The following is a 25,428-nucleotide window of genomic DNA, read 5'->3' as shown; positions in this document are numbered from 1 at the left end:
GGACAGGCTGGACGGAGGCTTGGACAAGAATAGCATGCAGGTAATGCTGGAATTGAGGCTTAGACAGGAACAGCGTGCAGGTAAGGCTGGACTGAGGCTTGGACAGAAACATACAAAGAACACGACAGGACAAGACAAGGACAAGACAGAACTTGGAACATATAGGCCCAAAGGCAGTGATATGGGAAGGCCCCGAGGGGCAAGACAAGGAGAGGCCTAGATAGGCCACAAAGCAAAGAGAGGTCTATATAGACCAGAAGGCAGGGCACAAGGCAAGGCAAGGGTCAAAAGGCTCAGGGGCCACAAAGCAAGGCAAGGGAAAAGATCAGAAGGATCAGAGGCCACGAGACAAGACAAGGCTGAGGTCAGAAGGCCCAAGGCACGAGGCAAGTCAAGGATAGGCATAGGGAGGCCGCAAGGCAAGAGTGGATAGGGCAAGGAGCCAAGGATGACTTGATGCGGAAGCATCTTGGGTTTGGTAAGGCAGGGTTAAATAGGGCTGGAGTCTGCTTGCGGTGCAGGCAGGCCGGAGGAGCTTGGCCAGCCTGGAGAGTATGCTCATTGAAGTCCCTTGGTGGAGGGAGGCTGCAGGACAGGCTGAGTTATGAGTCCAGGGATGAGATGGTGGAAACAGTTTGGAGCGGGGCTCACCGGAGGCCTCTGCTGGTAGGGAGGTGTCCTAGCCAGGGTACAGTGAGGCTGCACCGCAACTGAAATCGTAACATCAGCATTGTTTGAATTATCAAGAAGGCTCTTCACCCAGTAAAAATGTTGTTAGCAATAATTTATGGGTTTGACAGTTGCTTGTAAATCGATTGTAAATATTAGGGATGTGCATCGATTTTTTTTTTTTGTGTCGTTTTTGTTTTGGGTCATTATCTGTTCGATTTTATAAACGGTTTGGAGAGGGTGTTTATTTTGGGTTTCTCTAATTTCGGAGTTAGTGCGCACTAATGGGACTTAGTGCACACTAACTGAAAATATTACCAATAAGTTAAAAAATTGGGGAGCAATTCATTAGCTAGAAATATGGTTTTGCATTCCAGTTGGCTGCCTCCTTAGTTACTTGTTTGTGTTGCTATGATTGCAAGGTGGTGTTTGTGGGGGTAACAAGTATAAACATACAAGTGATATAACAATAGCATCAAGTTCTAGTCAGCAAAAGCATGTAATACAAATGCATATTTATAATTCGCCAATCCTGTTGTATTTTAGGAAAGGGGCCCTGGCATTTTGGGATCTGCATACTTTGAATTCCCCTGGTGTGAGTCTGTGTGTTTGGGTGGGTGACTGGTGAGAGGGGAAGTGACTTGGGTGAATGTATATGGTGACAGGAGAGTTTGGTTGGGGTGGCAACTGGAGAGAGAGAGGCAGCCTGGAGTATGTGTGGGGTCACCTGTCACCCCATACAGTTACCCCAGTCACCCCCCCCACACACACACACACACACACCAGGCTGCCTCTCTTTCCAACATATCACCCCATACAGTCATCCCAGTCACTTCCACTCTCAGTAATCCCACCCCACTCACAACAGGCTGCCTCTCTCTCACCAGTCACCATCCCAAGCACTCTCTCTCCCACCTGTCACCCACATACCAGGCTGTATCTCTCTCACCAGTCACCATCTCAACCAGTTTCTCTTCCCTAACTGTCACCTCAAGCAGTCACCCTAGTCACTCCCCCTCTCAAAAGTCACTCCCATATACCAGGCTGCCTCTCTCTCTCTCTCTCACCAGTCACCACCCCAAACAGTCTGTCTGCTATCTGTCACCCCATTCACTCACCCCATTCACCACTTTCCACACACCACTCCAATCAGTCTTTCCCCCACCTGTCACCCCATATAGTCACCCCAGTCACTCCCCCTTTCATCAGTCACCCCCCACACACACCATGCTGCCTGTCACCAGTCACCACCCCAACCAGCCTCTCTCCCACCCACCACCTCATACAATCACCCCAGTCACTTCCCCTCCCAACAGTTACCACCCCCCCCATCCAAACACACACACACCAGGGGAATTAAAAAATATGCATATACTAAAATTCCAGGGTCCCTTTCCTAAAATACAAAGAGATTGGCAAACTCAAAATATGCATTTGCATTATATGCATTTGCATTTTCTGACTCGAACTTGATGGTATTATTATATCAATTGTTTATTTACATTTGTTACCAGGCACTGGCCACCCCCTCATAAATACCACTTTGCAACCTTGGCAACACAAACAGGTAACTAACTATAGGAATACATAACCATAACTAACTCTGGCTGTGCTGTGGGGCAGGTCTACAATTAGCGTGATGTACCTATTCGGCTAACTTTAAGATAGCTGGGTATATTCAGCTGTGTTGCTGAATATCCCGGTAAAGTTAGCCAGATAGGGGTGTCCAGCTAACTTAATTAGCCACTCAGCGACTGAATAACGACTCCTTGGAACCCATATGCTATTAGACCTATTATAAAGTCTGTTAGTATGAGCTTGGCCTTCAGAAAGCCATGAATAACCTGAATCCCAAATTAGTATATTTCCCATACCAAAACACAACTAATTGCCAACACTCAAACAGCAACAACCCTGTCTATGAAAAGCAACACTGCAATTATTACACCAGGTTCTAAAACACCAATGTACCTCCTTTTAGGTAAACAGAGCAAGCCAGGCTTCATAGATCCATACCCAGAAACTATGTGGTAGCAGAATACCTTACCTTAGTCACACATGCAGAACACAGAAAGACCTTCACCAAATAAAGAATAAAGAGATCCTAAGTACAAGCAGAAACATGCAGAAAAAAACGGAACTGGAAAACCACAACACTTCTAATACCTCCTCCCTTCCCTTTTCTTTCCTTCCACTCCTCTCTCATCCATTTCCCTTCCCCTCACACTCACTCACAACCCCTCCTGTCCCTCTCACTCATCCCATTCCCTTCTTGCTGACCCCTTCCTTCTCCTTCACTCCCCTTCTTTCCTTTTCCTTCTTACTGATCCCCTTCCCTCCTCGCTCACCTACCCCCTTCCTTCCCCTCACTCAACCCCTTCCCTTCCCTTCCACTTCACACACACTTTCTCCCTTCCCTTCCTCTCACTCACAACCCCCTCCCTTCCTTTCCCTCTCACTCACTCACCCCCCACATTCCCTTCTCTTCCTTCCTTTCTAGCTCACCCCCTCCCCTTCCCACTCAGAAGGGAGAGGAGGGGAGAAAAGGAGAAGGGAGGGAAGGGAAGCCAGGTGAGGCAGGGGTTTTCTTTCTCTCATATTCCCCTCCCCTCTCTTTTGCTGCTTTGCTGCCATTCTCTCCTCCTTGCACTACTCTTCCTGCCTGCAGGGAACCAGACAGAGCATGGATTATGAAGCTATTTTTTTAGATATCATGAAGAGGTTTTCTATAATCATAAAATAAGAATCTTTCCAGATGTGGCAAGAGAAGGAAGAAGGAAGCAATTTTTGCTCTTTCGGCCAAGGGTTCTACATACTGGGGCATTGTTGTTGTTGTTGGTGGTGGTTTTTTCTTAAGTATCCAAAAAAAAGTTTAATTTAAATATCAAAATGAACAACATTTGTATATAACATGAAAATGAACAACCATATATAACATGAAAATGAACAACCATATATAAATGAACAACCATTGTATATAACATTTATTTTGTATACTATACTTAAATTGTATATTGTTTAACTATTTCTATTCTCTCCTATCTTCATCCTTCTCCAAGTTCGGCTACCCTTGTTAAATGTAACTGTACCTTTCGGTCACCACAGTTCTAGTTTTTATGTATATAATGCACTCCTGTTTTATGAAAACCAGCAAGATATGTTTTAATGAATCCCGGTATATAAAAATTCTAAATAAATAAAATAAATAAATAAATAAACTATCAAAATGACAATTATATATATTTTTTAACCCAATCAGCACATTTTTTTCTTACGGACAAACTTGCCTTGCGAGCTCCGTAATTACAGCTCACCTGGATTTAAATTAGAAAGTTAAACCTTCCATTGTTACTGGTTGATAATTAGAGCAGGGCCCTTATTGCCTTTTATTTTGGAATTTTCCTGGTGCATGCTCGGTTTAGCCCCTTAACGTTTGGACTTTTGTGTGGTAGGGAAAGGATTTGCACTTCCTCTTTAAGCGTGGATTAATATGTTTCTGATTTATTTCTTGGAATGCCCTTTTCCTTAACAAGATGGTATATTCCTGTCTGCTGCCTGCCCCCTGACCTCGGCCTGTCTGATTCTGCTTTTGCCTGTCATCCTCTTGGATTCATCGCTCAGAGACCCGCGCCTAAGTCCAGCCGGCCCCGATACCCAAGGTCTCAACCTGCGGGGAAGGAGGGTTGGTAGTGGTGAAGGTCCAGTTGGGTCTCTGCACCGCTCTGCTCTGCCTGCCGATGGCGGGGACCCGCGGAGGGGATCTCCTTCTGCTGGTAGCATCAACCCCGCCTCGGCCCCTTTGTTTTTTGTGACTTGTAAGGACAGGATAAATAATATGATAATGCAGGCCATTAGTCAAAAAACAGAAAATAGTTTGGGAAAATGCAGGAAAAGAAAAATGATACAAAAACTGATGCAAGTCCCACAGGCCTACACAAAGTTAAACCATTATTCTGTTTCACCCCTGTCAAAAGAGTAGGAATGAACCAGTCCAGTAAGGAGTGAGAGTTTAGAGAGAATTCTAGCGAGCGCGAGGAGAGACTTGGAGATTGAGGAGTCAGAGCTTGTGTGACACGGGGATCTGTATGTAGTCATTGAGAGGGATTTCTTGCTGCAAGAAGCAGGAAAAGTAAGCTCTGTTCGGAGTACCTGTTTGCATGAAGCAATAGGATGCCTGAGGAGTCTGGAAGGAGCCGGGGAGAGTCCTTTATGCACTCCTCCATACAAGCCTCTTTGTCTGCAAGGTGCAGTGAGCAGCAGGATCAGCAAAGGGAGAGCTTACTTGGAGAGATGCCATAAAGTCTTCCAAGAACTGTTTTGCCAAGGGGGCAGAAGTCACTTGGATTATGGTGTCCCTGAAATACCTTTTGATTATGCTTTGGCGGGAAAAGAGTAATAATCTCAGCAAACTGGAATGGCGGTCTGAAGGTAATACACTAATCGACTCAATCTGGTGGTCAGGGCATACATAAAATACTGTTTTTTATTAACCACAAAAGACAAGCACTGTTGAACCGGGAGACTAACCTCACTGACTCTTGTAGAATATCAGAGGAGTTCTTCACCTTTTACCAGAGAGGCAGGGATTTGCCTTCTAATTAAATGAACAGGGGTTTGAACCCACACCTTGCTTAGTTTAAGAAAAAGAAATTGATTGTGTACACTGACTGTAAATAATGCATATGATTCCTTTGTAAATATTTACTCCAGTAATTATTGGATTTACAATTGCTACCTCAGGGCCTGATGCAATAAGACATGATTAAATAAAAATGTGTGCTGAATTTCAGCACATATTTTCTTTACTCGCATGCTAAAAAAATGAGTTAACTTCTGATGCAGAAAGATAATGATATGCTAATGCATCAAGAGTTTTAAGAATACATGCTAAAAAGATGTGAACCTAAAAGTTAGGTCCGCAAAGCATGAGTTAGGAGAATAAAAGTTGGGCTCATAAAAGCTGTGTCTAGAATCCCCAAACTCCAGGTTCAGGATCACACTGGGGCACAGCACCATAGATTAGCCCCAGAAATGTGAATTAACTTTCTTTCTTTCTTCCTTCATTCCACCTCGGACAACATATTGTTTTCCAGTGTTTAAAAAACCCCCTGCGTTAAGCCTTCAGGGCTTTAATGCACTTCCCAGCCCTGAGGACTAATACTTAATACGTTCATGAACATAGGATTTGCACAGAATTGCACTAATGTGTGTACATATTTTTGCATGTTCATTTTTTTGTGCACAAAACTCCTTTTGAAATTGGGACTAAAGCTGTATGCACAAAAATGTATGTATAACTGCATGCTAACACATGCGTACAGTCTAGCGCATGCTACTACATCGAAGCCTCAATAATTACAAGTCCTTGAGAACCTCAGTTTGGTGTGTGAAGCAGATTGTTGGCTGTGTGCGCAAAAATGTTCTCATGTGCAACACTGTACACATTTGTGGGCAGAGTTCTTTTAAATCCCTGTAGAGACACCTTGGTCTCCATTAGATGGCTCTAGCTCTCAGCCCTGTGTTAGACATCTCCATTCAATTCTGCACTTCCCTCAGAGGCAGGCAGGAGTGGGAAGACTTTTAAATAATATGGAGGGGCTACCCAGGTCACTAGGAAGCAGTGTAATTTTGATTTTGAAGGAGAATGATGGATTTTCAGTGTGCCCTTCAAGTGTAGGCCTCTAAGAAGGGGAGAGACCCTGCCCTGCCAGATCTTTGTGATAGACTAGAGGGAAGAGAGGAAAAAAGAGTTCCTTAGCATTCAGGTAGGTCAGTCTCAATGAGTGGATTATGCACTTCTACCAGCAGATGGAGACAGAACAAAAGCTGACGTCATGGCTATATAGTCCCGTCCCGACATCAGCCTGCCAGTATTCTCCATCTCCAGCCAATGGTTTCCCTTTGGGGATTGCCTGTGAGTAAATAAAAAAAAAAAGAAGAAAAGAAGAAAGAAGTTGGACAGGCGATGTCTATGTAGTACTGCTTGCCTCCTGAGGTGATACCGTGTGGTCCTTCCCTCAACAGAGTGCCTGAATCTGGTAGCCTTGTCTGGTGTTGACCTAAATTCCAAATAGTGGTTGCAGTCTGAGAAAGGCTCGGCAGTGAAGGCTTTAGCCCTCTCCCCCCACAGTTGGGACACATTCCTGCTCTCAGCCAGGGAGGGATGAGCTCAGGTAAAAGTTTCATTTAAAAAAAAAAAAAAAAAAAAAAGAAGAATCAGCGACAGGAAGACAGCAGGTGAAGGTTCTGTTTCCTCGGTGTTTGGCTGTCCTGCTCATGTTTTTGGGGAGTTCAGTGAGGTGAGGAGAGAGTACAGGCACAGCGGGTTGAGCAGTCATTTGGCAAGGCCTCGCTTCCAGGCTTCTCACATTTTGGCTGCAGGGTACATTTGTGTGCTTTTCGGCTGCAGATCTTTGGCGAGCGCTTGTACGTCCAGGCATGTGCCCATTATCGTTTGTGTGTGCATTTGGGCGTTCTTCTAGATGCACATCTTGTGTGTCCAGTTTAGGCATCAGTCCTGGGTGTCCAGTTTGGGCATCCAGTGGAATGAGCAGCCTATTAGGCACACTTATATGTGCAGGAAAGCTAGGCGTGAGCCTTCGTTGGGCTGTGCACTTATAGCATGGTGTCCGTGGCGAAGAAACGTAAGCACCTATCTATCTGTGCTGCCTGCCACTTCAGAACCATTCAGCCTGAGCTTTCTTTAAGCCTATGTCAGCGCTGCCTGGATGCTTGGGGAGATTTGCCTCCTTCCGAGTTTTCCGACGATGGTACGTCTCCTTGGTCTGCAGGGAGTGGGACTGAGGGAGACACTGCAGAGATTTCTCCTCCTCTGATTGGTCTGTAGGTCGAGTCCTCAGGGGACACTGGCTCGAAGGATGTAGGTTCAGGCCTATGGGGCCTGGAATGGAACTGGCCTCCTTTTCCTGGGTGGAATTCTTCCAGGGATTGCAGATATTTTTACAGGGCCTGTCTGCTGAAGTGGCAGTTCCTACTAAGGTAGGTCCAGGTGCCCCGAGTGCTCCTCCGCCTGTCTCCACAGTCAAGCACCATAGTGCAGTGTGGTCTGACAGAGCTTGAATGCAGATGGATCAGGATGATACCAATGATGATAGTAGGGGCTCTCCTGGTGAGGAAGGAGATATTCTCCCAGATTTGGAGCCATATAGAACTCTTCTACATTTCTTTCAGAGAGATAAGTTGCCAGGTTTGATATCTCAGATCCTGAAGACCCTTGGAATGGCTGGGCCTGACTCCTTGGGGATGCAGAAGAAGGATCCTATTTTGGTCACCCTGCACAAGGCTTCTTGTTTCATTCCCCTTTTGGATGCAAGCCAGAAGTTGATTGATTTGGAATGGAATGCACCAGAAGCGTCCTTTAAAGGAGGACACATCTTAGCAGGTTTATCCTTGGATCCCTAAGGTGGATGCCTTGGTATGTTCTGTCAAAAAGTGTACCACCATCCCGGTAGAGGGAGGTGCGGCTCTGAAGCAAGCTCAGGATAGGAGAAATGAGGCTATCCTAAATCAAGCCTTTAAGGCAGTGACAATGAACTTGCAAATTGCTTCTTGTTTCTCCTTGGTAGCTTGGGCTACTTGCAGCTTTGTCAAGAGTCTGGTGACATTGGGTCTGATTTAGGGCCTATGGCAGAACAGGGAAACATATTCTTAGCTGATACGGTCTGTGACTTGGTACACACAGCCAACAGAGGAGCTGCTTCAGTTATTGCAGCCAGGTGACAGCTGTGGCTGCACAACTGGTCCGCAGATACTATTTCAAAGTCCAATTTGACTAATCTGCCTTTCAAAGGCTCATTTTTGTTTGGCAGTGAATTGGAAAAAATGGCAAGTAAATGGGGAGAGACCCAGGTCCCCTGTTTGCCATAGGATAAGAAGCCAGTTTCCCAGACTTCTCAGGTGAGTGGCTGCTCTCGAGACTACCGGCGTTTTCGGCCTTATAGTAGAGGTTCTTCCCAGAGATCACATCCCTTCCGCAGATCTCAGTCCTTTCATCCCTGAGGTCCTCAAAAGGATACAGGCTCCGGAGGCAGAGCCCCTCAGTCTTCCCAATGAAGGTATTTGGGCTCACTAGGTGATGCGGGAGATTGGTGGTCATCTATCCTAGTTTTATCACAGGTGGGCCCAGATTACTTTGGGTCCTCAAAATAGTTCGGAATGGCTATGCTCTGGAATTTGTTCGCATTCTCTGGATGCCTTCAAGGTATCTCCATGCAACTCCCTTCAGAAGAGGGTAGACGTGGAAGCAACATTACGCCCGCTGTTGATTCTGAAAGCAGTGATCGTTCCCAAATTACAGCAAAATATGAGCTGATATTCCATTTTTTTTGTTGTGCCCAAGAAGGAAAGGTCGTTTCGCTCATACTGGATCTCAAGGATATCATGTCAACCGACATCTATGAGTCATGCATTTCAGGATGGAAATGGTGCACTCTCTCATAACGGCAGTTCAAGCAGGGGAGTACCTCACAACTCTGGATCTGACAGAGAAGTATTTGCAAATTCCCTTCCGGCAGGAACATCAGCGGGTCCTCCGATTTGACATCCAGGATCGTCATTACCAGTTTCAGGCCTTCAGAAGTGCACCCCCCTTCTGGGGGTGCACTTCTGAAATAGCACAAAAGTCTTTTGACAGCAATGGCCCCCCCAGTTCAGGCATCAGTAGCACATCACAGCACTGATTGATGTTTTTCCAGTTCAGGGTCATTCCACAAGTAACCCTCCTTCTTTCTCCTTTACAAGGGATCTTTTAAGTTTCTCAGTCTCCATGCCTATAAACATTCCCATTCCCACCGGCATCCACAAAGCACAGTCCAGCAATAATAACTTCTTTTTTTTTTTTTTTTTAATCCTTTGGGCTTCCAGCTCGGTTGGAACCAGCGCAGGCATCCAGCACCATGAGCTTTCATTCACAACTACCTGGGAATCCCCTCCCCCTCCCCCTCCTCCCCCACCATTTTATATCCCTTCCCTAATTCGCTTTAGTCCAGCCACTGTGGCGGCGATGGTCCTCCGGCAGGGGCTGTGCTGCAGGGCTCTTTACCGAACTCACAGGCCGATTCAGTAAAGTCCGCGGGAGAGCGGACGAAGCCCGCTCTCCCGGCACGTGCGATGCAGTATTCAAATTAGGTGGTGTGGTAGAAATGGGGAAAAGGAGGCGCTAGGGACACTAGCGCGTCCCTAGTGCCTCCTTTTGGCCCGGAGCGGTGGCTGTCAGCGGGTTTGACAGCCGACGCTCAATTTTGCCGTCGTCGGTTCTCGAGCCTGCTGACAGCCATGGGTTCGGAAACCGGACGCCGGCAAAATTGAGCGTCCGGTTTTCGGCCCGACAGCCGCGGGCTGAATTCAATTTTTTTTTTTTTTAAACTTTTTTTTTACTCTTCGGGACCTCCGACTTAATATCACCATGAAATTAAGTCGGAGGGTGCACAGAAAAGCAGTTTTTACTGCTTTTCTGTGCACTTTCCCGGTGCCCGAAGAAATTAGCGCCGACCCAAAGGTCGGTGCTAATTTCTGAAAGTAAAATGTGCGGCTTGGCTGCACATTTTGCTTTCTGAATCGTGCGCACATACCTAATAGGGCCATTAACATGCATTTCCATGTTGAGGGCGCTATTAGGTGCCGCGGGTTGGACGCCCGTTTTCCTCCCCTTACTGAATAAGGGGTAAGGGAAAACGCGCGTCCAATAGCAAACTAACAGTGCGCTCTGTATCAGCCTGTCTGTAAGCAGGGGCCCTGCATCCGGCCACGAGGTGTGGTCATTGTGCAATGTCTGAATCTTCCCTGCCAGGGGCTGCGGGCGCTGCCTCCGCAACCATTCCCAGCCCTGGCCCAGGGAGCAGCAGAGCCAGAGCTGGGAATGTGACCCAGGTTCCTCTGTACGGCAGTGTAGGGCACTGACATTGAAAGCCACTGCACCGCCTCCTCCCCACAATAGTAGCTTTCAAACAACAGCCAGATCCTCTCCCAGAGAGTTCATTTCAGGTTCGCTGCCCAGACACCTACAAAATGTAAAGAAGCTGGAGCCAATACCTTCTTTACATCATGTGGCAATGCCAGTAAAGCACCCAGTTAAAACAAATAAACAGTTTTCTCTTCAGCTCTCAACTCAATTAACCTCAGTCAGCTCTCTCACATATGCCAATTCAAACATTTTGACTTAGCCTTGGTTTACTGTACATAGTTTTGCTGGGAAAATAATGCAAACTAATATTTCTTTTCTGTACAGTGGTATATATTGGCGCTATCTTCTTTTGTAATTGTGCATCACAAACAGAAAAATCCAAGAACAGTGATATTTTATTTCCTTCTCAGGTAAATTTCTGATGCTATCTTTATTAGCTATTAAGGTTAATTTATCAGCAAAATGCATTACTCTTATCATTACTGGTCTGGGCCTGCTGCTTCCTCTGCTCTTGCTCTATCTTATGTGCCCTGCTACATTCAGGGGGCAATAATCAAATGATTTTTATGCTCACACTTTGATAATTGCTCACGTATGGGGTAAGATTACACACACTGTGAAACAGTGCACACACACATTTACCTGCATGAAAAATGGGGGCAAGTTATGTCAGGGGAGTTAAAGTGCTCATGCAAATTGAATTTCTGAGACTTCTCATGTTTTTTTCATGCAAGCATTTTGCACCTGCTTCCAAAGCACATGGGGACAAATGTATCCCTGCTGAGTGCACTGGCTGCATTGGAAAAGGATAACTAACTCCAGGAGGGCTGCAAGCTCTTAAAAATTGCCCTTTCCGTGTTTGACTGCATTGACAGCCATGTTTCCAGAAAGTCTAAAAGCTTCTCTTCAGGTATGATTTAAATAATCTGATTTGATAATTTTAATGTTATTTCTACTACTCCTGTTTCCTTCACACGTGATCTTAGCCAAAAGGCCAAGAAGCAATACAACTCCTATTTTCCTGATCCTCCAACTTTTCATCGAGCAATTTTGTAAATTTTTCCAATTGTTGACTTTTTTGAAATATATATTTTATTAAACATTTTATATAAACAGGGTAACACAGACTCAACAAATAACACATGGTACAATTGCTGAGCAGGAAATACAATGCATAAAAAGACATAAATAAACAGCCAAAGGCAATCTTATACATAAGGAAGAAAAAGTAATTTAAATCAGGAAAAGGCCAGGTTAAGCCCAGCCCTCAAATACACCAAGACAATAAACAAAAGATTGAACAAAGAGAAACAACCAACTTTCTCCCAAGCAAATCCAAAACAGCCCAAAATGTAACCATCATAAACAAAACCAAGAAAACAAGAGAGAAAAAGAAAATGAGAAACGAGGTTGAAAAAGTATAAGTCAGCAAGAAACCAATAAATCATCAATGGTTACCTCATGGATGGATCCAAACCTCCAACCTCATCAGAATTTAAAAAGGGTTTCCAAATCTTCGTAACCTCAGGGTAGGATCTCTCACACGTGTGTCAATAATTCCATGGAACAAATGTGCCCGAGATTTTGAAAGCATAAAGAGATTATTTTATTTATTTATTTATTTATCACTTTTCTCTACCGTCGTTCATTTGCATATCACATCGGTTTACATTGATCAAGTATGAACACATGGAAATTAGAACGAGAAAAAGAAATTACATCTCAAGATTAAAAATGTAAAATGCAACATTACAATATTTCAGGACAGATTAATTACAGAGAGTCGGGTGAAGCTTAAGGGTGAGAAGAGAGAAGGTCAATAGTTAACTTTATTTTAACTATATACGGGAAAATGGGTTAGTGAGGCAGGAAGATGGCTAATTGTGTTGCCCTTTTTTTTTGTTATTCTTTATGTGGATGGTTTAAGAAGATTGGTAGGCAGAAGAGCTAGTTACAAGGGAGTATATTATGGGTGTGCTAGAGTTTTAGGGCTTGATTGATCGATGGGGTGGTGGTGGTGGTTATGGAAAGGCCTGCTTGAACAACCAGGTTTTCAATTTTTTTTTTAAGTTTTGTGAGCTGGGCTCTAGTCTTAGCTCTTGGGGCATGGAGTTTCAGTTGGAAGGTCCGGCAATTGATAGTGCTCATTCCCTGGTGGAGTTCGGGTGTGCTAGTTTGTGTGCAAGTGTCGGCAGGGTCCAGTTGTTTGCGGATCTTCTGGCTCTTTTTGATGTTTGAAAGTTGAATGAGGGGTTTATCCAGTGTAAGTTTTGATTATGCATGATCTTGTGTATTGAAGTTAGGCTCTTAAAGAGGATTCTGAAGTGGATTGGGAGTCAGTGGAGGTCTTTTAGAATGGGAGTGATATGTTAGTTGCTTTGGGTGTTTGTGAGGACTCTGGCAGTGGCATTTTGTAGCATTTGGAGGGGTTTGAGTGTAGTAGTTGGGAGTCCCAGTAGTATAGAGTTGTAGTAGTTTATCTTGGAGAAGATTATTGCTTGAAGGAGGGTTCAGAAATCATTGTGGTGTAGGAGGGGTCTTAATTTTTTTAGTATGTGTAGTTTAAAGTAGCAGTCTTTTATCGTTGAATTAATTAATTTTTTAAAATTCAGTTTGCTGTCCAAGATTACACCTAGGTCTCTTATATTTAGTTCAATGGGTTGTTTAGGATGATGGGAATTGATGTGGGTAAAGGTATTTTGACTTAGTTTGTGGCATATGATTAGGAGTTCGGTTTCGGACACATTCAGGGCAAGGTACATATGGGTGAGTGATTTAGGGATGGATTCAGTGATGGGGATTAGAATTTGGACATCATCTGCATAGATGAAGTGTGTGAGCCCTAGGTCGATTAAAAGTTTGCATATGGGAAGCATATAGATATTGAAGAGTGTGGATGAAAGAGATGAATCTTGGACTACTCCTTGAGTGAGCTTAATCAGTTCAGATTCGCTGTTGCCTATTTTGACTTTATAATATCTGTTTTCTAGATATAAAACAAACCAACTTAGGGCTGTGCCAGTTAGACCAATTTTGGTTAGTCTGTCTAGGAGGATTTTGTGATTGATAGTATCAAATGCTGCCAAAATGTCCAGCATGGCTAGGATATAGGATTGGCCAGCATCTATACCTCTGAGGACTGTGTCGGTGAGGGAGATTAGTAGTGTTTCGGTGCTGACAAACTTGCGAAAGCCGAATTGGGATGGATAATAATGTTGTGTTTCTCTAAGTGTTCGGTTAGTTGGGTGTGTACTTCTTTTTCAAGTAGTTTCGCTAAGAAGGGGAGAATGGATATCGGTCTGAAGTTAGCTGGATCTGAGGGGTTTGGATGGAGTTTCTTTAAAATGGGTTTGACGATGGCTTCTTTTATTGCTACTGGGATGTCTCTGTGTGTCAGGGATGTGTTAATGATTTCCAATAGGGGCTTGGCTAGTGTGTTTGATATGGATTTTAGGGCTTTTATAGGGATTGCAATGGCTGGGTGTGCTGCGGGATTCATTCTTTTAAAGATGGTTTCAATTTCTGAGGAGGAGGTGGTTTCGAACGTGTCTAAGATAGCGTCATGATTTTTTGGCATGGTGATTTTGTTTGTGTTTGTCGAAGAGAAGTTAGTCATTAACTTAGTGATTTTATCTTTGAAGACGTGGGCAAGGTCATTACATTTAGCTTTGGAGTCTTTTTCAGTTATTGCTGGGGGAGATATCTTTGTTAGGTCAGTAACATAGGAGAAGAGAGCTTTGGCGTTGAATTGGAAGTTGTGAATTTTCTTGGAGTAATAGTCGCATTTGGTTTTGAGGATTATGGTTCTATAATTGTGTAGAGTGGCTTTGTATGTGGTCAATAAAGATGGGGTGGGGTTGCTTCACCATTTATTTTCTGCATTTCTTAGGGCGCGTTTTAGTTTTTTTTAATTTGGGAGAGTACCATGTGTTTTTATTTTTGTGGGATGACTTCAATTCTTTGGTTATTAGAGGGCAGTATTTGTTGGCTATTTTGTTTGTGATGTTGTTCCAAGTTGATAGGGCAGATTCTGTGCTGGTTAAGTCTAGTTCGTTTAGTGAATCTAGTAGGGATTCAATCAGGTTGTCTGTGTTGCAAGCTTTTCTGAATTGGATTGTGGAGCTTTGATTGGGTGGAGTAATGACCTTTGGATAGATTTGCTTCAATCATCGCATGATCAGACCATGGGATAGGTGTACATGAGGGTGGCTCTGAATTTAGTATATGTGAATTAATGAAGATTAGGTCTAAGGAGTGACCTGCTTTGTGTGTGGGGCTGTTAATTATTTGTTTGAAGCCTAGGCATTTAGGGTGGTCAGGAGAGCTTCACAGGTGAGAGATAGGGGAGAAATGTCTAAGTGTAAGTTAAAGTCGCCTAAGATGATGGCTGGGATGTTAATGTCTATGTTATCTGTAATTAACTCAATTAGGGGGGAGGCATTGCTTTCGAGAAGTCCTGGGGGGGGTGTATACCAGACAGACTTGAAGTTGTTTGGATTTGAAGAGGGCTATTTCAAATCATAGTGCTAAATGGGTGGGTTGTAGCAGAAGTCTGAGTTCTTTCTTTGCGGCTAAGAGAGGGCCACCTCCTTTTCTTTTGTTCCTCGGAATGGAGAGGATATCATAGAGGTGAGTTGGTAGTTGGTTGATTAGGACTGTGTCTGTTTGAGCCATGTTTTGGTGATGGCACATATATCAGGTTTTGGTCTAGTAGAATGTCATTTAGTATGGGGGTCTTTTTTGTTAGTTATTGGGCATTGAATAGTAATAATGAGAAGAAAGATAGTCCAAGTAACTGGAGTAGAGGGGTGATCATGATTGAAATTAGTGATCTTGGTTGAATTGCCAGTCTCCTGTAGCAGGGTTTTCTGTCGTTGGGTGAATGTTTTTTGATCATTGGTATAGGGTTTGCTTCCATGGCTGTTGAAGAGTTACAGATGTTTGAAAGAGAGGTGTTGCAGATGAGGATCTTGAAGTTTGGATGGTTAGGATGAGTCGCACATGGGGGCACAATAGGGGCAGGTATTAGTGTTCTGTAGGAGTTTTATAGATCTTGGAGGCATTGATGGCATTGAGGGGGCGGGGGAGGTGGGAGGGGATGATGTGTGGTTTGGTCCGTCGGGAAGGGCTTATGGGAGTCGTCAGGGGTTTTAGGTTGTGGAGTGATGGTTTGGACAAGATTGAGAAGGCTCTGAAGAGGGCAGGCTGATGAAGTTACTTACAGTTTCTAGTTCGGAAGTGGGTGGAGGATGATAGTAGAGGAGGATATGTCTGAGTTTGTCTGTTTTCTGTTATCAATGAGGTAACCTGCTGGGAGGGGCGGCTCAAAGGGGGCAGCATAAAGGGGCGCACCAAGCATGCGACGCCTGGTGCGCATAGCCTTGGGCCTTCGCCTGTGTTCCAGTCTCCCTCGGCTTCACTGGTGATGTCGTCGAGGGGCGGGTCTCCAGGCCGCGTGGGGGAAGAGCACAGGGAGGCATCCTCTGGGCTCTCGGCGGGTTCCGAGTGGCTCAGTGACCCTGATGGGTCAGTGCCAGTCGCGCTGAGTGGCCGATGATGTTCTCGGCGAAGTGGCGAGGTGAGGTAGGGAAAGGCAGGCCCATGCCTGCGTTCAAGTCTCCCTCGGTGCTGCCGGTGACATCGTCGAGGGGCGGGTCTCCAGGCCGTGTGGGGGAAGAGCGCAGGGAAGCGTCCTCTGGGCTCTTGGCGGGTTCCGGGTGGCTCAGTGACACTGATGGGTCAGCGCCAGTTGCGCTGAGTGGCCGGTGATGTTCTCTGTGAGGTGGTGAGGTGAGGTAGGGAAAGATTAGGGTGCACCAATGTAGTGCAATAAAGCGCCTTACCGCCACTAACATATGAACAGTCAGCAAAGGGTGTCTGATAAAGTTTGAACAATAAGCTTGCAAGTTATGGCCAAGGAGTGCAACTGCAGGGTCCAGGTGAAGTTTAATTTTATCAATCCACAAAATTACTTCAGACCAAAAGATTGTAATAACGGAGTATTTCCACCAAACCTGAAAGAAAGAGCCCCCACCCCCAAACTTACGCCAACAAGACAGATCCCTATTGTACCCCATTTTGTGGAGCTTCAGAGGGATAAGATACCAATAGTATAAAATTGCGTATCAAGGCTCCTGAATGGAAGCACTGACAGAATTCCCCTCATGAAGCTTAAGAAAATCTCATCCCACTCATCATTACTCAAACTGAGCCCCAGATCCTTTTTCCAAGCCCCCTTAAGGATGGCAACTGCACTGTGGTTGGATGCCCCATTAGTAATTTATAGATAACGTAAATTAAACATTTGTTTTTAAAAGTACTATTGCTACTACTACTAATTAACATTTCTAAAGCGTTACTTGACATATGCAGCAGTGAACAAACAACACATAAGAGACATCCCTGCTCAAAAAAGATTGCAATCTAATCAAGACATAGAATTAAGTATCAATTTTTCAAAGACAGATAAACCTCTGTTGTACTGTGACAGTATTGGAGTTTGAAGGGCCCACTTTTTAAGTTGTAAATATTGAAACACTGGGAAATTAGAGAGACAATACTTTTTTTCTTATAACTTTTATTATCCATAAAAGTATTTTCCCTGAAAAGTTGGCCCACCCCATTAAGCCAGAGGGCCATAATGAGAAATTTGCCTTAGAGAAATGGGAGGCAGGTCCAGCTTATTCCAGAGTGGGGAGAGAGGAGAGCTTCCTAGAAACTGGGAATACCATTCAAAATTGAAGGCACAAAAGAATGAGATGTACAGATGGCCCATAGAGGAACAGCAAAAGACTTATTTGGAACAAGTTCCCTTGGTCAGAGAAGAGACAGGTCAGGTGAATCTGGTAGAAGAAATGGTCAGTGGCAGGAGGCAGTCAGAAGTATCCAGGATCAGGCAGTGGTTGGTGACAGGCGGCAGTCAGGATTGTCCAGGTACATGTGGTGATTAGTGGCAGGCGACGGTCAGGAGTGTCCAGAAATCATCAAGCCAAGGTCAATACCTGGTATCAAGTTGAAGGGGAGGAGGAGTGGTTAGGCAAGGCAGAAAGACAAGGAGAAGAACAGGTGGGGAGCAAGGAGATAAAGATAAACTGAAGACCTGAAGACAAGAATGCTGGAACTGAAGATGAGGATTATAGGCTCTGAAGACTAAGAATACTGAAGCAACTCTCATTACTAAATTGTAGTGAGACCTGTTGAGACAAGGAAGAAGTGCGCACCTTAGGGAAAGCCAGGCGTTCTGCCACCAGGAATGTATAACTTCGGTGATGTCCTGCCCTATTGAGGCACAGCCTCCCGCCGAAATAGAGAGCCAGGCATTCTGGTGGCATTGGAATGATGAGTGAGGCCCAGCTAGAGGGATAAGTGCATCAGTTCGCAGTGGAAGCCCATGGACCACCAAACGCAAGAGATTTGAAAGAGAAATCATAATTTAAGATCATTCCGAACTTGCCTCAGTAATGGTAGATAATTTAGATCATAAAGGGGCGGATTTTAAGAGCCCTGCTCGCCTAAATCCGCCCAAATCCGGGCGGATTTAGGCGAGCAGGGCCCTGCGCGCCGGTGAGCCTATTTTACATAGGCCTACCGGCGCGCGCAGAGCCCCGGGACTCGCGGAAGTCCCGGGGTTTTCGGAGGGGGGCGTGTCGGGGGCGGGGCCGAAGCGCGTGGCGTTTTCGGGGCATGTCGGGAGCGTTCCGGGGGCGGGCACGGGGGCGTGGCTACGGCCCGGGGCGGTCCGTGGGCGTGGCCGTGCCCTCCGGACCCGCCCCCAGGTCGCGTCCCGGCGCGCTAGTGGCCTGCTGGCGCGCGGGGATTTACGCCTCCGGGAGGCGTAAATCCCCCGACAAAGGTAAGGATGGGGTTTAGACAGGGCCGGGCGGGTGGGTTAGGTAGGGGAAGGGAGGGCAAAAGAAAGTTCCCTCCGAGGTCGCTCCGATTTCGGAGCGGCCTCGGAGGGAACGGAGGTAGGCTGCGCGGCTCGGCGCGCGCCGGCTATACAGAATCCATAGCCTTGCGCGCGCCGATCCTGGATTTTAGCGGATACGCGCGGCTCCGCGCGTATCTACTAAAATCCAGCGTACTTTTGCTGGCGCCTGATGCGCCAGCAATAGTACGCCAATTCGCGCGGTTTGAAAATCTACCCCAAAGGGGTAGATTTTAAAAGAAGCGCGATCAGCCTACTTTTGCTTGCGCATCAGACTCAAGCAAAAGTACGCTGGATTTTAGTAGATACGCGCGGAGCCGCGCGTATCCACTAAAATCCCTGGATCGGCGCGCGCAAGGCTATTGATTTTGTATAGCCGGCGCGCACCGAGCCGCGCTGCCTAACCCGTTCCCTCCAAGGCCGCTCCGAAATCGGAGCGGCCTCGGAGGGAACTTTCCTTTGCCCTCCCCTCACCTTCCCCTCCCTTCCCCTACCTAACCCAACCGCCCGGCCCTGTCTAAACCCCCCCCTTACCTTTGTCGGGGGATTTACGCCTCCCGGAGGGAGGCGTAAATCCCCCGAAGAACACCCAGGGTCCCGGTCTACCCCTCAGATAGAAAACTCTATATAGGAAATAGAGGAAGTGCAGTTTACATTCTCATCATTTTTTTGGTTCTCCCACTGTCCCTGGAGTACTTTCTTTTTATTTCCCCAACTTTGCTTTTCTCTTTAGCTTTCTTTTTCACAGATTTAGGTACCATTCCTTTTTTAGGCCTCAAAACAAATTTGTACATACACTTAAACTCACCAGCTTGCACAATATTCAAAGAATTAATTGGCTTTAGTCATAATTTGGTTGTAGAGGAAGGGAGTTTACTTGGCGCTAAGCTGCTCTGTGATTGCTCAGTCCATAGACATCATGGGACTCCCCAGAACATATTTCCTGACTGTAGCAGTTTACATACTAGAATATATAATTTAGGATGCATGATATAATTTATTTATTTGAAATGTATAGATCATCTATCAAAATTCCATTAAAATACTCATAAAATCATTAAAACATAAGACAAATGTCAAAACATTAAAAAAAGCATAAAACATTTATACATAAATACATATCAAAACATTAAAAACAGTAACAAAATATTATAATACATATAATATGTATTTCAATTTCCTGGCATGAAATAACTAACTGTGTGTTGCGTTTGGTGGCTCATGGGAGAGACTCGCAGGCTGCCAAATTCACCCTAGCATCTTGTCGCGGCCTGGATGCCACCCAGCATCACTGTCGCCGAGAGAGACCTGGAACGCTGTAGTGCCATGCTATCTCATCCTACTCCTAGGTGTGCATGTACCTGATTTGCTGGCATTTAAAAGCCCATGGCGCACTGAGATGATGCCAGCAAGCTTGCCCTATTTAAGGACTCCCTGGACTTCCCTACCTTGCCTTAGCAACAAGTCTCTCCAGCCTGCCCTGCATAGTCCAGCCTTGCCTTGTCTCTCCAGCTTGCTCTGTCTCATCCATCATTGCCTCATCTCTCCCATCAGCCCAGCCTCATCGTATCTACTTTCCTCATCTTCTTGTCAGTCCTTCCATGTCAGTTCTCTCTGTTGCCTCCTCATCTTTCTTCAGACTGACCACTGGTTCTGATTCCTTGCCTGGACTCTGACTACTCTGATTGCCGCCTGCCTCTGACTTCATGCCTGGACTTTGACTATCCTGATTGCTGCCTTCCTTTGACCCTTGCTGGACTCTGTCTATTCTGATTGCCACCTGCCTTTGATCCTTGCCTGGTCCTGGACCTTCACCTAAGCCCTACCTCATGAGACCCTCGCCTAAGTCCTGCTGGCCCCTGGAACCCAAGGTCTCAACCTGTGGGGAAAGGGGCTGCTATAGCAGAAGCTGTTGCTGAGAGCCTACAGGGTTCACTCCATAGGCTGCACCAACCTCATCATAGCCCAAGGGTTCACTATGTGTACACTAACTTTAAATAGATTATAAAATGTAGACCCTCAGGAACCTTATCACCCTTATGTAGCACAAGCTCTCATGTCCTCAGTGAGCAAGGGGAATTACTCTACAAGGTTCTTCCAACAGAGGGGAAGCACTACTTCAAGCCCTTTGGTTGTCCAATATTGCTCCTTGTTTCTTCAATAAAGTTTCCTCACTCTGTAATGGTGTTCCAACACAACATAAATTATACTGGAAAAAACTTCAGTTAAAAAAACTAGACAACAGGTACATTTCTTTGGGGTGGCATCCATAAGACATGGCTAAACAAAACATTCAGTCTGGTAATCTGTACATTCTCTGGATTACTCTCTTGGGATTTTCTCTATTCCCACTTGAACTGTAGGGCTCTCCCTGGGATGGATATCTGGGTTCCTCCTGCCTACACAGGATTCCCCTTTCGTTTTGAGATCCACTGCTTAGTCTCTGCTGTTATCTCCATTTCTTTCTTCCTCAATGTGCAGAGTAGGCACTAACTTCTTTGAGTTTTCTGGGTGAGCACCAGATGGGTGACTCTCTCTTTTCTTATTCCAAGTGGCACCAATTGGGTACACACTTCTCCAGACGTTTCTTCAGGGCTGATACCCTGAAGTGACACAGAGGTGCATTGTAAAGTTTCTAATGCCCACTGGACCAGGGCTTCTGAAACCTATCTTAGTGACCTCACAGCCAGTGTTATTGTCAGGATATCTACAATGAATATGCATGAGATAAATTTGCATACATTGGAGACCAGAAATCATGCAAGCAAGTCACACACACAAATGAATACAGTCAAAGAAAGGGTGTGTTCCAGAGTAGATTTATGATTTGCCAAAAACTTCAATCATGCAGCAGTCATTTCAAAATAATTTGATGAAGACTTTTTAGACAGTCCACAATCTGGTGCAAAGACAGCAAGCATGTAAACATCTAAATCAAGCTCAAAAACTCAAGTTTGTATTCCACAATGAGTTTTCCAACATGAGCCTTATTTGCATTGGGAGGGACAGGGATGACCAAACAGTCTTTAACAAGAACATATATAAAATAAAAGATAAACAAGCTGAAGTTGCAAATCAAAAAGGGCTAAACCAAGCTGAGCAATACAAAAATAAACATGAAAATAAACTACGTATATCTTAACAAATATGTACATACCTTTAAAGAGGGCTGACAGGGCGTAATTTACATGAACAAAATGCAATGCAGAAAATGCCGATTATTTGAACAACAGAAGGGCACCAAACCATAGCAGCCAATTAAAAAGTAGGGACAGTGACCAATCAGAGGACATGTGAAGGCAACCAATTAGAACAGAGAAATAGTAAGCTGAGCCGATGATATTGAGAGCTGACTAGTTGATCCCATAGTTACAAAGTTCACAAAAGGTAGTACACAATTTTAAAGGTCACAAATCAGTAAATAAAGAGTGTTCAAAGGTAATGAACCATTTTATATATTACAGAAACCGATGATCTAAAGAGCAGAAAGTAGCAAATAGAGACAGCCAATCAGAAATAAGGAGCAGTAGCCAGTAAGGGGATGAATAATAGCCAATTAAAACAGGGGAACATTTTTCTGAATTCTGAATTCTTCTTCATTTTTTCTTCTAATATTCCTCCTTGTGCTTGTACGCCTGACATTTTAACTTCTAAGTTAAAATGTCTAGTTACTCAGGTAAAAACTGATCATTCAATCTCTTTATTGAATCCACAGGGCATTAGAGTGTCCAAATATTCAGTGTTGTTCACGCAGGACCAAAAGGGTGGAAAAATCCCCACCTCGAAAAGGACTAGTAACCACTTCAAGTGCAAAAAACCTTAGATCAGTGATGAGATGATTCATGACATTCCAGTGAGAGACCAACAGTGCCTTATCCATGGAGTGAAGAATACAAGAAGGATGTTCAAAGATTCAGTTTTAAGTTTCCTCATAGTTTTCCCAACATAAGACAAGGACAACTGACAATGTATACTATACCAGAAGTTGTAGAATCTGAGTAAGTGTGAAGAATATAAACTTTGGTGGTGGACAGGTGACGAAACTGGGTCCAGGAATCAGAAAATTGACTTGCTGCACATTGATTATAAGGGAAGTGTTCCCTATAGTTAGTTTGAATAAATATGGGTGAAGTAAACATGGAAGAGAGAGAGACCAAAAGGTCTCATAAATGTTTACCCCTCTGGAAAGCAAACCCGGGGGGGGGGGTTTCAGAAAAAATAGGATGATGGGATAAAGCTAACCTGCATTTTCTAATACTAGTGCACACTTTATTAATCCTGCTAAAAAAGAGTAAAAAAAAATTGGAGGCAGTATTGAAGTAGGAGTGGTAGAGAGAATAAAAAATGTTGTTTCTGAGTCTACCCCCTTGGGTTTTCATATTATAACCCCTATTTCCACAGCTTTACTTCTACTGGAAAAGGCTCGATTCCCATGCATCATTTATACCCTTCAAGTATTTAAATGTCTGTATCATATCCAGGACTGGCAGAAGCATTAGGTGGGGTAGGTGGTGACCTAGGGTGCTGGAAATGGGCAGGGTGGCAGTTTTGAAAAGACGAACGAGATGAGAAGTGGCACGGGTGAGGCAAGGAGCTGGAGGGCATTTTCTGATTTGGAGAATGTATTTCTTTGAGGAGCTGGGGTCGTTTGTTGTGTGCGACTTGAGCGAGAGAGAGAGAGAGAGAGAAATCATGTGATGACATCACCGCCTAGGGCAGCTGGAAACCCTTCCACTGACACTGATCATATCCCCCTGTCCTTTCTCTTCTCCAGGGAATAAATATTTAGATCCTTCAATCTCATCTCATATGGCTTTTGATGCACAACCTCACACCATTTTGGTTGCCTTTCTTTGGACTGTTTTGAGCCTGTCTCTATCCTTTTTAAGAAATGGTCTCCAGAACTGAACACAGTACTCCAGATGAGGCTTCACCAATGACCTCTATGGGCGCAATATCATCTTCTTTTTTCTGCTAGTTATGTTCTCTTTTGATACAGCCCAGCATTCTTCTGGCCTTAGCCACTGCCTTGTCATATTGCTCTGTTATTTTTAGATAATCTGACACTATCACCCTGAAAAAAGAATGGAGCCTGGCTATTACTCCTAGGCAGGCTCGGGAGATATGCACATTTATCATTCCCAAATGCAATCTGATCATGAAAGACCTGAAGACCTTTCAAGAATTGTGTCTCATGGCAATGGAGATCCCTTTTTCAAGATCTAGTTCGGAGGTTTCCTCATGAGAGGGGTCGCTGCCCTCAAGTGGGTCACCATTTCCCTCTAAGGGGGGGCCTCCTTCAGAAGGCAGTGACATTTCTGGCCTGCCTGATCCTGGGGTGGATGATGAACTCTTTAATCAGCCTCTATCAGTTGCAGTACGGGACCAGTCTTGGGTGCCTTCAAATAACCTGGTCCAAAAAAAGCAGTCTGTACTGAGAGAGAATCATTTGCCAAAAAGTACAAGGGATGTTTGTTTTGTAGTATCTGTGCATCCCTGAACTTTATGGAAGAAAATCAGGACAACCTGCTGGTAGAATATGCTAATAAATGTGTAATACAAGACGCAATGGCTCCTGGTTGTCAGGTTGTCAGGTTGTTCCCTCCCCCTGCGAGGGGGAGGGAACAACCTGACAACCAAAGGGCAATTGACCGAAAGATGGCAGAGCTCAAGATAGGCAGGAATGTCCATAAGCACACCATAGTATAGCAAATAAAAAGAGGTGACCAATGTAAGTATAGGATCAGGTGCTTCCTTCCAAAGGGGTTAACAGTGACTAAACCTAGTCTCGATCATTATGAGGTGGCAAAGCTCGGAAAAGAAGAAGTAGATCCTGCCAGCAGTGGAGGTGTCTGCCCTTACATGAGCACTAGAGTTGTGTTCTGCACTGCCTGTTTTTTTGTTGTTGTTTCTCATTTCAGATGAAGTTCCAGTTGGCCTGTTGAGGTCGAAAAATTAAGCTCTATGAACTGTCAACTGTCCCTCAATGTGTTCAGGAGGACATCTTCTAGCAACTAGATGGCCTGGCCAGTTCAAGTGGCCTAGAAGACAAGAAGGCCTGCACAGCTTGGTTACATTAATTATGGACATTTCCTTTGAAGAAGAGGGTGAAATGTCCTGTGTTTTATTTGTTTGTTTCTATGAAAAAAAAAACCCCTTTTATTGTTACATGACAAAAACAGCAAATGTCATGAAGAAAAATTGAAAAACAGAAAAAAAGTGGTGTTTGATTTATTTATGTAATGTATTTGCTAAGTATTCTCTTCCAGGTTGGCTGCTTCTCATTGGAATCCAGCCATTGCTGCTAACATTTAAGTCATCTGTGTCCTGTGTCTTGCCATATAGAACTAACTTTTCCTTTTGCAGGCCATTCAAAATGAGTTTGCAGAGAGAGCATGAAGAGAAATTTTGTGGTTGTAAGATTTGCCCTACTGTAGAACTCAAAGAGGAAATATATTATGTGAAGGAAAGTGGTTTTATATTAAAGCTTGTACAAACTGGGCATGAGAGTACATTTTAGCTTGGGCCATAAAATCCCTCACTTAGCATGTTATTTAATATTCCCATGTGCTGGTATAAGGTTAAGGGCATGGGTTCAAGCACATTTCCACTGCTGTGTTGGGCTATCCTTCTGGTGCCCAAAAAGGTAAACGATAAGTGTTGATGGTGTCCTGCATTCCCTTCTGGAAATGCACCACTGAACATTTTTTGAAATTTTACTGTAATTGTTCCCTGCTGCTGGTATGGGTTGTATCTGGGATGGGACCAAGCCCTCCTTAATCCTTGATGCTCCTGTATCCACAGTTGGTGGAAGGAGCTGTGAGCCTGTAGTTCCTCACCCCTTTGGGAGGAAGAGGTTAAGGGAGCCTGTTGTTTTGAGGTCTTCCTTTTTGAGACCCTCAAATTAAGG

At 44.7% G+C, this 25,428-nt stretch overlaps 1 long non-coding RNA gene across 1 annotated transcript in view; it reads left to right on the top strand.

Annotated features, from left to right (window-relative positions):
- The window catches only part of LOC115097106, a 77,079-nt gene extending 52,005 nt beyond the window's left edge, over positions 1 to 25,074 (top strand). The window contains exons 2-4 of the long non-coding RNA XR_003858208.1: positions 10,916 to 11,001; positions 11,326 to 11,501; positions 24,440 to 25,074. This is a non-coding gene — a long non-coding RNA (uncharacterized LOC115097106). The remainder of the gene's footprint in view (positions 1 to 10,915; positions 11,002 to 11,325; positions 11,502 to 24,439) is intronic.
- The last annotated feature ends 354 nt before the right edge of the window (positions 25,075 to 25,428 follow it).

This window comes from Rhinatrema bivittatum, chromosome 1 (genome assembly GCF_901001135.1).
Source record: "Rhinatrema bivittatum chromosome 1, aRhiBiv1.1, whole genome shotgun sequence".
NCBI classification, from domain to species: Eukaryota; Metazoa; Chordata; class Amphibia; order Gymnophiona; family Rhinatrematidae; genus Rhinatrema; species Rhinatrema bivittatum.
Note: the sequence above shows the minus strand (reverse complement) of the source record. Positions and strands in the feature narration are given on the sequence as shown.